Source organism: Poecilia latipinna, unplaced genomic scaffold (assembly GCF_001443285.1).
Source record: "Poecilia latipinna isolate Pla-1442-1.1 unplaced genomic scaffold, P_latipinna-1.0 Scaffold943, whole genome shotgun sequence".
In the NCBI taxonomy this organism is placed as follows: domain Eukaryota; kingdom Metazoa; phylum Chordata; class Actinopteri; order Cyprinodontiformes; family Poeciliidae; genus Poecilia; species Poecilia latipinna.
This window is the reverse complement of record NW_015113559.1, coordinates 171,106-185,531: the sequence shown is the minus strand read 5'-3', so window position 1 is coordinate 185,531 and position 14,426 is coordinate 171,106. Positions and strand designations below refer to the sequence as shown.

Sequence of the window (14,426 nt, the reverse complement as noted above, 5' to 3'; positions counted from 1 at the left end):
CTGAACCTTGGAGTCCCCTTATTTTCCCCCCCCCCCCCCCAAGACTTTTCTGACACGTGTGGAAACTCGGTTTTCCTCCCATGACTGTAGATTGTTTGAGTGAATCACATTTAGCCACTGCGACGTGATTTCAAAGGCCGCTTGGTCCGGCTAGCTGAGCAGTAAAGGAACACGAGCGAGCCGCTCACACGTTTCCTCTTATTTTGCACCCTGAAGCTGAATCACGACACGAGGTCCAGAAATAGAAGCAGTTACATTATCAGTCATCAGGTTACACAATCCCATCCCGATAGGTTTCACACAAACACACAGAGGAAGAGACGGAGGGGGGAAAATGGTTTTAATTTTGGGATTAATACCTAAACTGTGGAAGATTGTTTTCTTTTCATTCATGAATTGATGAAGTCATTCATTAAATGCTCCATTTATTCATGCCTTCAGGCCACACGAGCTTTGTGAGCCAAACTGCTAATCACCACGCAGTAATAATCACCCCCGTCCCTAGCTGGTGAGAGTGAATGTGGGTGTGTGTGTGTGTGTCTGTGCTGCTGATGCTGGGGAGCGGGTCAATACCCATTCAGCTATTTAAAAACCTGCACTTGGCCAACTTTCCACCCATTCAGCAGAAAAACCCAGCACACGACGAGGTGCTTCTGAAACTCCTGCCCTTCCTCGTTCAAGGATATCGAACCGTCCACCGTGTCTCTCTCTCTCTCTTTCTCACACACACACGCACACACAAGCACAGTCATTGAGTCAGCATGAAACTAAAGCCGTAGGCTCTGGAGGAAGTGGACAGCATTATGGTTTTCTGGGGCTCAGCAGACTACTGAGGAGGCAAACTGGGATCTGGAGGAAAAATGATGACAAAGAAGGCAGGAGGAAGAGGAGCAGCAGGGATGGAGGTGGAGAGAGAGGTGGCTACTGGGGCCACTTTTCCACAAGTTAATGCCACAAGAGGTGTTTTATTAGGATTTTGTGTAATAGACCAACACACAGTAACGTATAACTGTGAACAAAGGTAAAATGATAGATGGTTTTCAGAAGAAAAAGGGGTGAAAATTGTGCCTTTTGTTTCACTCAGTACTTTGACACCCCTAAATAAAGTCCAGTTTCCTTCAGAGGTAGTTTGTACAATAACTCACACAGGTTTCCTGTCTAAAGAAAAAGAAAAGTCGTAATCTGAATTTAACGAAGGATATACAGCCCTGGAAAAAATTAAGAGATTACTTAAAATGATAATTTTCTCTGATTTTACTCTTTATAGGTTTATGTTTGAGTAAAATGAACCTTGTTCTTTTATTCTATGAACTGCTGACAACATGTCTCTGAAACTCCAAGCAAAAATTTAGTGTTTATTCGCAGAAAATGAGAAACGGTCAAAATAACACAAAAGTTGCAGTGCTCTCAGACCTTAAATAATGCAAAGAAAACAAGTTCATATTCGTTTAGAAACAACAAAGCTAAAGTTTTAACTCAGGAAGAGTTCAGAAATCAATATATGGTGGAATAACCAGGAGTTTTTCTTTGGGGTTCAGTGCAGTGGTCTCTTATTTTTTTTGCAGAGCTGTAGATATGAGCCTCCTATTGGATTGTTTCTGCATGGGCTGTTATTTTTCAGCAGGCAACAAGTTATTTAATGCCAACTGAGGCAATGAGGCAGCTTCTCAATACCTAAACAACCAGGTCTAAGGATGAATCGTGTGTAAGAAGGGCCGAATCATTAATGCATCAAGATTTCATCAAAATCTGAAGAAATTGCAGAAATTACTTCAAATTGGGTTGAGGTCTGTCTGTCAGATTATTAAACAATGGGAGGATAGTGGGGGACCGTCGTCTCTGAGGAAGAAATGCGGTTGGACAAAACATCCAGAACGTTTGGTCATCTTTTAAGCATTCGGTGAAATATACCTGATAGAGCCATCATTGGAGGAGCTGCAGAGACCCACTGCTCTGGTGGAAGTATCTGAACACCAAACTGTTATTGGTGCAGCCCCCAAATATAGTCTTCATAGAAGATTGGTAGAGAAAAAAAGAGCAAGAACAACGTTTAAGACATGTTATTGCTGGCAAGCATGTTGTGTTTACAGCTAACACAATTTCTGGTAAGCTTCATCGATCTCGTGTGTTGCATACGTCACATCCAAACGTTAGCAGTCGGGTAAGATCAGTTCTATTCATTTCAAACTTCAACAGAGTTGAGTCCAGGCCTCCAGCGAGCAATTGGTCCAGACCCTCAATCTACACGAAGCGAAGCGTAGAACATGGGTTTGTTTTTTGACCTGGCTGAGTAGATGGAGGTTCTGGATCAAACACCTCCAGGTTAGCACCAGGATTACTCCTGTTGTTTCATTCTTTATGTAGCAAGAATAAAAACTAAGGTTAGTCATTTCTGCAGGTGTGAACTCAAAAATTGTGGTCTTTTATTTTTTAAATATCCTCGGTGAACTTTCACTTCCTTCTGCTTACATCTGTGGTAATATGTCCAAGAGGCCGGTTTTTATGTTCGTATTCCTACTTAAAAGTGAAATTAACTAATTACTATGACAACGTTTTTACACTAGAAATCATTAAAACAAGTATCCATCTCATCCCTACTAAAAGAGTACAATTAAAACATAGAGCAGCAATGTGTAGAATGAGCCCTGCAGACAATAACGCTCTGTTTTGGAAGACTGACAACAAATTGTAACGCTGTACTATGTAATGCTGGCATATTGCCCATTCCCAGTGATATTAATATGTTTAGAAATGAGAGCAAGGTAGTTTTTTCCACATGTAAAGATGAGGGACCATGTTTAAAACCAGCTGCTAAAACAATCAGTGAGCCTGTGAAGGTGTAGGAGACGAGGGGAGTGGCAAGAAAAGCAGACATACTCCAGGACGAGAGACATCGGAGGCTCCATGTAGATTCCCACATCAACACGAATCCCTTCAGAGTTTTTCAGCTCCGCTGGACCAGAAACAAAGAGGGGGAAAGAAAAGGGCAAACTGAAGGCGAGTCATGGGGAGGCTGAAGGTGTACGCGGTCCACCCTTCAGGCCTCAGAAACCCTCCCGTCTTCCTGTATCAGTCGCCTATCTGTTGTAACAATCTACCACTGCCGAGCCTCTTCCTCCTCCTCCTCCTCCTGCTGGTTTTTCACCCAGGGGAGTGGGGCAGATATCTCTGTCAGATGGTCGGGAGTCGTGTCTGCAACAGTAAACCGAGTGGGGAGGAAAGAGACATCGCTGCACAGGGAGAGCGATCAGCTGAAGCCTGCAAAACACATCATACAACCACAGTTCCCCCTGTGAGGTTACGAGAGAAACGACAATGCTGCAGGTTCCTGTGGGAACACTGAAGACAATTCAGTCTCCGTGATGCATGGGAGATGCACGCAGGTTAGTGTTGCTGAAGCTCGGCACATTTTCAGAGGCGAACAGTGGTCATGCAGCCGCAGAGTCGCCTATATCGTCCATGCTGTGCGCTGCCTCGTGCCTGCAGAACACCCTCTGTGATTAGCTGATGAGGATGATTGGTGATGTTGCGCTCTCACCGCAGGGAGTTCAAGCCTGGCCGTGTTTTCTAAGATTAGCCCGCACCACAGCACGACACACGGCTTCGGAGCACGCTCAGTGCATCACAGCAACGTACGACATCTCCAACAACACCGTGAGAGACGCAGTAACTAAAAGCCTAGCACAGGTGTAAATAATGCCTAGGAATGTACCACCTTATGACATGTTGTTAATCGCTGTAATAAAACAAATGTGTTAAAAGTAGATTAGAGAACAAAAGACCAATGGGAGTTTTTAAAGGAGTCTTGGAAGATCAAACTACTGAAAAGCTTTACTGAAGACATTATTGCCTCGTTTCCACGGGTCGGTGCGGTTCAGTACAATAGTGTATCGGTTTCCAGTTTATCGGTTACAGTGGAGCTACTGGTGTGACACAAAACAGCCCATTGACTAGGGGACAGAAAGACATCACGTCAAGCATGCGTGACATTTTTCGTCACACTAGTAAGACGCCACATGAGACGTTTGGATTTCACCTCACCTGCCCAGTTAGAGTCCATTAAATAGTCAGCCTAACGGTACCGACCTGTGACAAACCACCACATAAATGTCCAGTTTTACTTCTATGATCTAAAAGAGCAATTCATACGTTTGATGCTCATTTGCAGTCATGTTGTTGAACAGATTTAATAAGACAAGAGAGACAACAATCTTTCACAATGGAAGATAATAGTTGTTAAGCCTGGGCAAAGGAAACTTTTATCTCAATCCTGGCTCCCTGGAGGTAAACAATTTTGTTGCATAAGATGGTCTAATATGAAACTTTTACAGAGTAGCTATGTAGTAGAAAAGATGCTAACTTTCTCATCCTGATTATTCTAACAGACTTGCTTCTAAAAAGACTATAAGAAAATGAATTTAATCTTGTTTTTCAGATCTCATTGGTAGCAACGTAACATAAACTCGATGACAGAATGGAAAACTGCCTGGTTTCACGGCCATGTTGCAACGACCACTTAAACTTTTTTTTTCTAAAGAACTGATTTTAAGTTATAGGACGACGCAAATTAGTGAATGATTGTGACGCGGTTTCAAAACATGTTTTAAAGATAAGAATTGTGAGAACTGTGGTTTGACGTCCACTCTTTACTCTGAAACTCCAAAAGAAAATTCAGTGCAGCTGCATTCAGATGTCTTCTTTAATAAACAATGTATGTGTAATTTAATCTCAGACCTCATTAGGGAATAAACACCAAGAATCACCACAGACAAGTCAGGTTTTACAACGTTATCTCAAATTTTGGACATTTCACGAAGCATTGGACAGTCCTTCATCTCAACATGGCAACAACTCCACTGCAGACCATCAGAAAAGTATTTGCTACCAAGCATGTTGTGGACACAGTAAAAATGTGAAAGAAGGTGGTCTGGTCAGATGAGACCAAAATTAAACTGTGAACACCACATTTTACAAATCTGCATTCAAAAGCATACATCATTTTCCCTACATGTTGCAACACTGTGGCTTTTGGTGTTCTGTCACAAACGTTTGGGGTGTGTGAATACTTTTGCAAGGTATTGTATGTGGGAGAGTGTGTGTGTGTGTGTGAGTGTGGTGATTTTGGGACAAACAGACGGGGAACTCTGCTGCCGCAAAAGATGAAGTGGCAAACCTGGAATGAAAACTGAAGGAGATGGAGACAGACGATAGCAATCCCCATGAGTGGGTGATCAAAGATAGGAAACGTGAAGAGACGGAACCGGAGGGGTTAAACGTGGCAGCAGGAGGAAAAGCAGAAATAGGGGTCAGCTGAGATAAACTCCCCCCTTCATTTAGTTTTAGATCTGCTGCCTTCAAAGCGGACACTTGGTGACCTTTAACCTGATCGCTGATAACCTCGTCTCTCCGTAATGAGCCTGAACGTCGTGTGGGAGAGTCGCACCATCAGAAACACACACAGACAAAAGGAGGATTTTTCTTTTTCTTTTCTTTTTTCCCTCCCTCCCTCCCTCTGGCACACAGACGGACATCATGAATGGGATCCAGGCCCGATCCAGACACTGATACACCCCGCTGCATGCAGCCACTGTCTCTGTGCAGGAGACCATGGGCGTGTTTACAGTATGTTACTGCAAACCGCAGATAAGAATCCGGACATGATGATGAGGAGAGGCAGATTTCCCCCGCACCAAATTACCTAAGTGCTTTTCCGGTTTACCTGCGATAGGGGGGCAGAGAGGGATTTCCATCCTCTTCCAATAACGTGAAGAGCAGAGCCTCACCACACACATATTAAACACATTAATTAGCCTCTCCAGCCAGACCGCCGTCTCCCTCTTTCTCCCTCTCTCTGGCGAGGTTTGACAATGTAAGCGTGGAGTGAGCTCAGGCATCCATATGGCAGCCGGCGATAAAGGACGAACTGCGTGGGAGATGCACATTGCACCGCTGACTTGTATTTCCTGTCTCTCACCCACCAGGTCTAACTGATTCCACAGATGACCACGGGCCTCTCGCAGAGCCGCGCCGAAGCAGAGAAACGCTGCACAACCCGCTTTATGTTTCACTAACCGGGATTAAATTTGGTTAATGTAGGAAACAGCAACAGGAAGTCGGTTCAGTCGCTTTGTGTGATATCTCCTCTTGTCTTGGTTTATCCAGCATTTTTTTTTTTTTTTGACAAAATGTTTTACTTGTGATATTTTTAAGTAGAGTGGATCCTTGTTCCTTAAGGCTGTTTAGAGGATTTGTGCTCATTTTTGCTTTTGTTTTTTTAACTGCGACTGCTTTACGCTTCCCACGTGAATCGCTCAGGCCTCGAAACTTCAGGGATGAGCTGGTTTTGCATCTGCAACCAATCAGTAACTGGATCTTTGTGTGTTTGTTACAAGCAGCCTGATACAAAGGTGCAACTGCGAACATGTGAGAAATGACAAAGCAGACACAATTTAACAGATTTTAGCAGCAACTTGGAGGTTTTAATAACATGGCTTACAGTGTATAATCTGCTGAGGCAAGTGAGTCAAACTCAAGGCCCGTGGGCCAAATCCGGCCCGCAACAGCTCTTTATGTGGCCCTCTAGATCCTAGACTAAACACTAGGTGTGCTTGTTGTCAATCAAATCAATGCAGTTTTTATCCGTTTCCTGCCAAGTTATCGTGGAAATTTATGCAAAATCAACTAATCCCTGCACTTTTTTTGCACTAATATGTAATTGGGAGTTTATTGCAGATTTCTCTCAAAAATTCTCAAAAGCTTTCTCCCTCAGCCTTAATTGATGTCAGATTATAGACCATGATCTACACAATGAGTAATAAAAAGTCACATGTAACAAAATAAATAAGCATAAATATTGCAAATTAGTACCACCAACACTTTGAAAAAAATCACAAAAAGCAACACAAAATCCTTGAAGGACTGAAAAGATGTTCAAAAATATGATTTAGTTTTAAATATTGATATTTTATCAGTTTTTAACAGGTTTCATTGATACATTCTGGCACAACCGGCCCTTTAAGAGGATTCACGATCTTGATTTGGCTCAAACCGAAAATTAGTTTGACATCCCTGAACTGAGGGATGATGGATCCTTCAGGTTCTGGGTCTCTTTGGATTGTGACATTTAGCGATCTCCCACAGGACCACAGTATCTGCGTTGTGGACATTTTCGCTTGTTTTTCCACACCTTTACGCACCTTAAATGGCACAACGCCTTCTTAAAGTAGGAACAGATTGACCGAGAATTGATACTGGAAGTCCAGTGGCACAATTTCCATAGCTAAACTGCAAAAGTTTTGTGTGGGGATGCATCTACCTTCACATTTTAGCTTGTATGTCAGTACTGGGACTGTGAGGTAAAGTGATCAAAGTTATCCGTCTCCAAAAAAAAAAAAAAACAGGCTAAAAACTAAACCTTCACAAGTGTAGCTCCTTTACTCTCTACAAGTCACTTTTATGAAGATTCAGTTTAAGACTCATCTGGCATTTGTGTCGCATTAGTTGCAATGTTATTTTTTACTTCTGTTCCAGCTCCTTATTTCATGCTAATTTGATATATTTTCTTTAATAAAATCCTCCTCTCTACTGTAAAGCAGACGTTTACGTGACTCCATTCGAGGATGTCCGTCAGGGATCAGAATTGCACTTTCCCACATTTTATCTGGTTCAAACAGACATCAGAACAATGAGCAGAAGTAAAAACTTTAGAAAATATTGTTAATTTTAAATGCATTACAATTCAAATTTGAGCCATTTCTAAGGTTATTTATTGCCGTAGACGATTAAAATGCTCACGTTGAGGGATAAATAAACAGAAGAGGATTAGCTGGGTTTGTTTACAGGTGCAGTTATGTCTTCTATCCCCTACTTGTTGGTTTGCTTCATTAATTAAACAACAAGCTACGAAACATGACGCTGTGGTCTGATGTTGGACAGAAAACGAGTGAAAAAGTTCAGATGAAGTCCAAAAGAAACTTTGAAATAGTTTACTTCCTGCAAGCTGAAATATTAGGCGTTTGCAAAACAAAAAAATGTATTTGAACATTACGCTTCTGTCAGCAGTGTACGTCAATATTTAATAACGTGTGATGAGGTAATTCAAGGAGGAGTGAATAAGAAGCTTCTTATTATTTGATCGTAGCCGTAGCATCTCATCAGGTCCCTTAGGAGACGTTGCTGTGGTTACGTGTCAAATCAAAGCAAAAATCAACTGATTTTTCTTGTCGTGTTTTTAGTGGATTTAGACCAACAAATATCCAAGCACGTTCTTAAACAGACAGATTTCCTCCATTGATTATTGTCAACACCGCTGAGCTACATGTTAGCATCACACCTGTCTGCTGGTTAACAAGTGAAGAGCAGCTGACAGATAATAAGAGGCAGGGGTTCTAAATGAATAATGTTTTGGGTATATATTAATAAAATGTAAAAAAAAAAAAAGATATTTTTAACAATGAAATGGATGGAAGCACCGTAAACTAATCAAAGATTTTAGCTAAGATGTCTTTAATCTGAGTTCATTTGGGTTTTTAACGTCATGGAGTGAAGGATGACCGGATCAGCTGTTTAAAAGTATTTTTAATGTTTGTGTGATTTTTTTTTTTTTTTTTAGAATGTGTAAAATATATTTAATGTCAAAATTCCCAAAGTAATATTTCAGCAGAATCCAGGCTTTAAACGCAGGTCAGGATGGATCGGTGTTATCGAGGTATTGATTGTAAAATCCGGGATCAAGAGTCAGTCTTTAGACAAGCATCGCTCTCTGTGGGATCCAGGGGGCAAAGGTCAACAGGTATCTTCAGGACACCCATCATAAAACTTGTATTTTCAGCTTAGAATAACCAACCCTCACATTAAAATTTGTCAAACTGAGCCACAAAAAAAACAGATCGTATGGTTTCCCCATGGTGACAGCGCTAATTACACGGAGCCTCAGGGTGAAACTGGACAAGGTTCACTTGAATCCCACTCCGGATCCCACACGCCCCGATTTCCAGAGAGCAACAACAACAAACGCCTCTGATCTGGATCCCTCCAGCTGATCGGGCTGTAAGCGCCTCCCAGCCAGCAGGGCCTCCTCGGTCATGGAGAGAATCAGACTTATTAGGGCTTCATATTAACTGTCTGTCTGCTGACACACGAGAGAAAGTCAATAGCAGGCCTGAAACAGGGCCGCCCGCTGCAGGCCTATTTAAAGCCCACAGTGGATCGTTGTGCAGCCTGCGCGCTGCATGGGCTTCATGAATGGGAGTCGGCGGCAGCCTCCTGCTGAATGGCTGACTGCTCCCGGTCCGGATGAATGGGAGCCCGAACAAATGACTGTGGATCATCCGGAGCGGGCCTCTGCTGCACGGATCATCCAATCAGGCCGGGCTGGCTGGGCCGGACCGGAACGGACCACACTGTGCTCCTCCAATTAAGCCTCCTAAGTGGATTATCGGAGAAGCCCCTCTCTCTCTTTTTACACCATGACCTCCTCCTCTTCTTCTCCCGTTCCCTGTTTAATGCCACGCAGAGCCCGATGCGCACTCTGGTTCCCCCCCGTCCTCACCCCTCTCTGCTCTGCTCCAGCCCACTGCACTCGCTTCCCTGCCATCCGAACCCGAATCTTCCCCGCCAGGTTCCAGCGCGGACGTTGGATGAAGCGGGTGCAACAAACAAGCAGATTATTCACTAATCCTGCATTTTACTATCCGTATTATTATTATCATTATTGTTGTCCTTCAGGAAGCAAGGCGCGTTGTCTCGTCGGGAGATAAAGAAGGTGTCAGGATGAATAAACCAGGTCCAAACGCAGCAGCAGCAGCAGCAGCAGCACTCACCTCAACACAGGGCTGCTTTCATCGGATCTCCGAGGCGATCCCGGTGGTTTCCAGTGAGGATGTTCAGTCGGTGCTATCAGCCATGGTTAGTCAGCCCCCATCCCCGCCCCTCCCCACCGGCTCGTCCGATGCTCTCCTGTCCGGTTTACAGGAGCTGAGCGGCGGCCAGCTCTTCCTCCATCTCTGCGCGGCGCACTGAGCTGCAGCTGCTGCTCAACACCGGGCTCTATCGCTCCACAGTCAGAAAACCAGCAGGAGCCGAAGCGACACATACACACACCACTTCCTGAGGAGACTTTCAGAATAAAAGCGGCTGGCACTGCAATCCCTAGAGCTTAGGTGCGGTTCGGCACAGTTAAAGGATATCACGGCCCTAGAAATCCCCACAAACCTGAATGTATGTTGTGTAGTTTGTTTTTTATTTTTGTTGTTTTTAACGCGTCCAATCTGGCAGTGAGAGCGTCAGGGTGAGGCCCGACAGCTTTACTTTCACAGGTGGAGCGCTACAGCTTTCACCGTGATGCTCTGCTTTGAAATTATTAGAAATCGCCTTCGGTTTATTTCAAATGTTGTGAACACCGAGACAAAAACAAAAACACACAAAAAAAGGAAGGGAGAAAGAAAGAAAGTAAGAAAGAAAGAAAGGTGGACAAAAGGTTTAAAGGGAAAGAAGGAGATAATACAAGTCAGAATCCCGGATGTCTGCCTCTAGACCTGCAGAAAGAGAGAGAAAAAAACACAAAAGTCACAATAAAACACACATTCATGTCTCATAATAAGCGTTATAACATCATAAGCACACCGTACTTGATAATACAAGATGGATCATAGTTTTGGACATCTATAAAAAATAAAGCATCTGTGAGGATCAATTTTTCAAGTTCTTCTTTAAATTCCTAACTTGATTTAGGTCTGAACTTTGACTAGGCCATTTGAATATGCTTTGATTTAAAGGATTTCACAGCAGCTGAGCTGAGAGATGAACATCGTGATGAGAAAATAATCAAAATCCCCAGGCTGTCGCATTTCTAACGTCGTTTTATTTTGAGGAAGGAGAGAATCTTCCACTCTCAGACAACCCAGACCACACGTGTCAAACTCGAGGCGCGGGGGCCAAACTTGGCCCGTTGTAGCTTTTATGTGGCCCTCTAGACTAGAAATTACATCTGGAAGTCCCTCCAGTTTTTCACAAATCCACAAAAGTTTACGCAAAATTCTCACAAAAATCAACAGATCCCCACATTTTCTCTGATTTTACTGAATTTTTTTTCTTAAAATTGGCCTAAAAATACAATCGGTTTAAGTGACTGCTGTCTCAGCGTTACTTGAGTTATAGTCCATGATCGATATGGCGATTAATAAAAAGTCACCTTTGATGTCACACTTTAGCACAAATAAAGTAAAAATTTCTTACAAATATTTCTAAATTAGCAAAATATGTGGTTTTGATTGCAGAAAAACCACAAAAACAATCACAGCATCCTGGACGGACTGATCAGTTTGAAGAGACGTTCAATATTATTTTATTTTAATAAACACTTATTGAATGCCGAAACAGCTATTTATTGATATTTCAACAGTTTAATGTGTTTTATCAATACATTCTGGCACAACTTTGAGAACATTCGGATTTTTTATACAGTTCAAAATGAAAATGAGTTTGACCCTCCTGACCTGGATGATTAGGAAAAGCAAATAAAAATGAGTAAAACAAATATCTACACATAAACATAATCTTTTGGTAGCAAATTTCAGATGAACCCTTATACTACTGCAGTACAGTATGACACTGACCTCAGAGTGTTTTCAAACATCATCGACCAAGGGAGGAAGTGAAACCACTGGAAATGGGATAATTTGTCAAATGACCAGTTTTTTTTTTTCCATCAGCTTTTTGCTGACCGTCTTTTGTCATCATCACAGAAATCAGCAGACTGCTTAGGTTTTGAAATAAAGGACATTTTCTGCTTGATATTAAGTTATTGGCCGTAACAGCAGCTTTATATTTAGCATTGTTATGTTTAACCCAACATGTCTGCAGCTATGTCACTCTAGTTCCAAGCAGCTGTGTTCATAATAAAGATATTTAACTTAATACGAAGAGGTCAAGACTAGTTAATGTTTTTCTTTCGTCATATTTTCCACCGACTGCTCACAGCTTCTTAGAAAAACAGTTCATGACAAAACCGTAAACTTTCCCTTTAAATGTTTAGGCTCAAAGAAGCTTTTCATCACAGCAAACCTGATTATAGGGTTTCATCCAAAATATCGTTTAATATGAGAGATGAAATGCGTAACTTCCCCATGATAATTACGAGATAAACATTTTCCTTCAGACTAGAGAAGCAGGAAACTTGTGCCGTAAGGAGTTTTGCTCTTGATATTTTGTCTATCTTGTCATAAAATCTGCAAAGTTAAAAGAAGTAAAATTCCTGGAATCAAACAGTTTGTGAAATAACCAGAAGAGGGTTTTTTTTTTTTTTTTTTCCATTTGGATTCTTGCAGATTAAGTGGAAATTGGCAGAGTCATCGACAAAGTTCCTGTTAAACTTCTCTTTAGTTTCAATTTCACCGAAATGACTTTGATAAACGATACCGACCTCAACCAGACCAAAAAAAAGTTTCAAAGCCTTTTGTGCCTCGACTCGGTCCGTCGTATTTCCCATCATGTTTCCACTGTTGGGTTGTAAGCCAAAACAAAACAAACTTGCAGAAATCTCAGAAATGTCATTATTTTTTATTTATGTATTTATTGTTACTCCAGCGGGAAAGTAAACATTGATGAGCAATTTCAACCTTTTTAAAGTACCAAAAGTCAGATTTCTACGATGGTACACGCTGAACATTTCAAAATAATAAAATGAATACATCTTTCGACTGCCTAACAGCTGAGAATAACAACAACATGTATAATATACGTTTAGCAATACTGAACAATTAAAGTAACGAAAACAAACATCAAAAATTGAAGAGAGGACTTTGATAAAAACAGGTTTGTCACGTCAGGTTGACACATTTTCAAAGAGGTTTGCTCTATTTAAAGCTAAAGCATTTAGCTTGGTGTGCTACTGACAGAGTTATTGTCAGAGAACCGTATCGGTACTTGTCTGGAAAAGGATTTAAAGTACTTTGACAACTAGCCGATACCATAATGACCCGAAACGATATTTTGACTTTATGAGATGTTGTGAGATCATTTCAAACAATAAATCTCGCCCCCCCCCCCTTTCTAGGTAAAAGAGCGTGTTGGTTGATATCTTCTGCAAAACAAGGTAACATCTGCTGTGCAACAACAGTTGAATAACTTTCTAAATAATTAAAAGAATAAAACTTATGCTATTTGAAGTTCAAAGAGCTGATATGTAGCAGGACATCCTCGTTTTGAGATGCTTTTCAGGAAAAAAACCAAACAGCTCGACGCCGTTCGTCTTCCCTCCATATGCAGGTTGTTTGGCAGAAACCGTGACTTCTCGTGTGCCTCGCTGCCGCTTTCCTCTCAGTAAGTGGCACAGCGAGCTTAGCCTCGGCGTAATCCTTCCTGAGAGGATCAGATCTGTTGAACGGAGGGCGAAAATAATCACCTGGTGATGGAGCGGGGATGATCAGCTGCTTCAGCAGGTCACCGGTTAGGCCTTTCGCCTTAATCAAGCCACAAATTAATCTTGTTTTCCAAACTCTCCACTCGGCAGCCTTTAAGCTTGCGATGAGCAAATCATTTACTGGCAGCAAACAGATAAACGAAAGCACAGAGTCTAGGATTTATGCACTCAGTCTGCGCTGAGGTTTTTTTTTTGTTTGCTTTTTTGCTAGCAAAGCAGAAACAAATCTGTGGAAGTGAGGACATTGTGCGTACAGGTCGATCGATTGGATGACAGTCTGCTGAAATATTGATACATCATTCATAAATACTACAGCTTAAATGCCAAACATTCTTAGAACCTGCATAGAAAACCCTTAATATCTGATTGAGCTTAATGCTGTGGTGCACTTCAAAAGAAAACTGGGTCAGGTAGCAACACAATAAGTAAATCCCTTCAAATGATGTGATTCTCTTAAAAAAAGAGAAGATAAATAAAATTTATTTAGCTTGTCAGATAACTCTTAGGAAGCCATATTTTGTAGAAACCGCTGTGTCAATTCTTTCCACAAAAAAAAAATATATATTTTAATACATTATGACTTGTAGGTAAGTTGTTTTCACAGCCTAATGCAATTTATTAATTAAATCCCGGAAACTTCAATAACTTCAAACATTGTTTTTACACAAAAAGTTACTAGTGTTGAGAATAAATAATTATGTGCTTTTCCGTCTACCTCTTTTAGCTAGTTGCTAAGCTAATGCTAAAGGAAATTACATGTTAGGTAGCGCCCTCTTTAGGCCGTAGCTTACACAGACGCCAACAAAGGGAATGGAAAACTTGTGTTGCCATTTTGTCCTGCTAACTCCTAAAGGTAGCATGAGAAATGGAGCAGCTGTATTTTGGTATTAATAAACGGAATTCATGAATTCAACTCGCTGACTCTTCTTCAACCTCGCACATCAAGAACTCAGCATGGAGAACAAATAAATAATCCACACTAGTTAAAAGTAAGTTACTGTTACTC

General features: G+C 41.6%; 1 protein-coding gene and 1 long non-coding RNA gene across 2 annotated transcripts in view; one reads left to right on the top strand and one right to left on the bottom strand.

Moving 5' to 3' along the window:
• LOC106957852 (uncharacterized) overlaps window positions 1–6,102 on the top strand; it is a 12,390-nt gene extending 6,288 nt beyond the window's left edge. The window contains exon 3 of the long non-coding RNA XR_001427039.1: window positions 5,982–6,102. This is a non-coding gene — a long non-coding RNA (uncharacterized LOC106957852). The remainder of the gene's footprint in view (window positions 1–5,981) is intronic.
• Window positions 1–10,094, bottom strand: part of sh2b2 (SH2B adaptor protein 2) — a 26,178-nt gene extending 16,084 nt beyond the window's left edge. Inside the window, exon 1 of the mRNA XM_015049373.1 lies at window positions 9,822–10,094. The gene's annotated coding sequence lies outside the window, so the exon portion shown is untranslated. The remainder of the gene's footprint in view (window positions 1–9,821) is intronic.
• Between the last annotated feature and the right edge of the window lie 4,332 nt (window positions 10,095–14,426).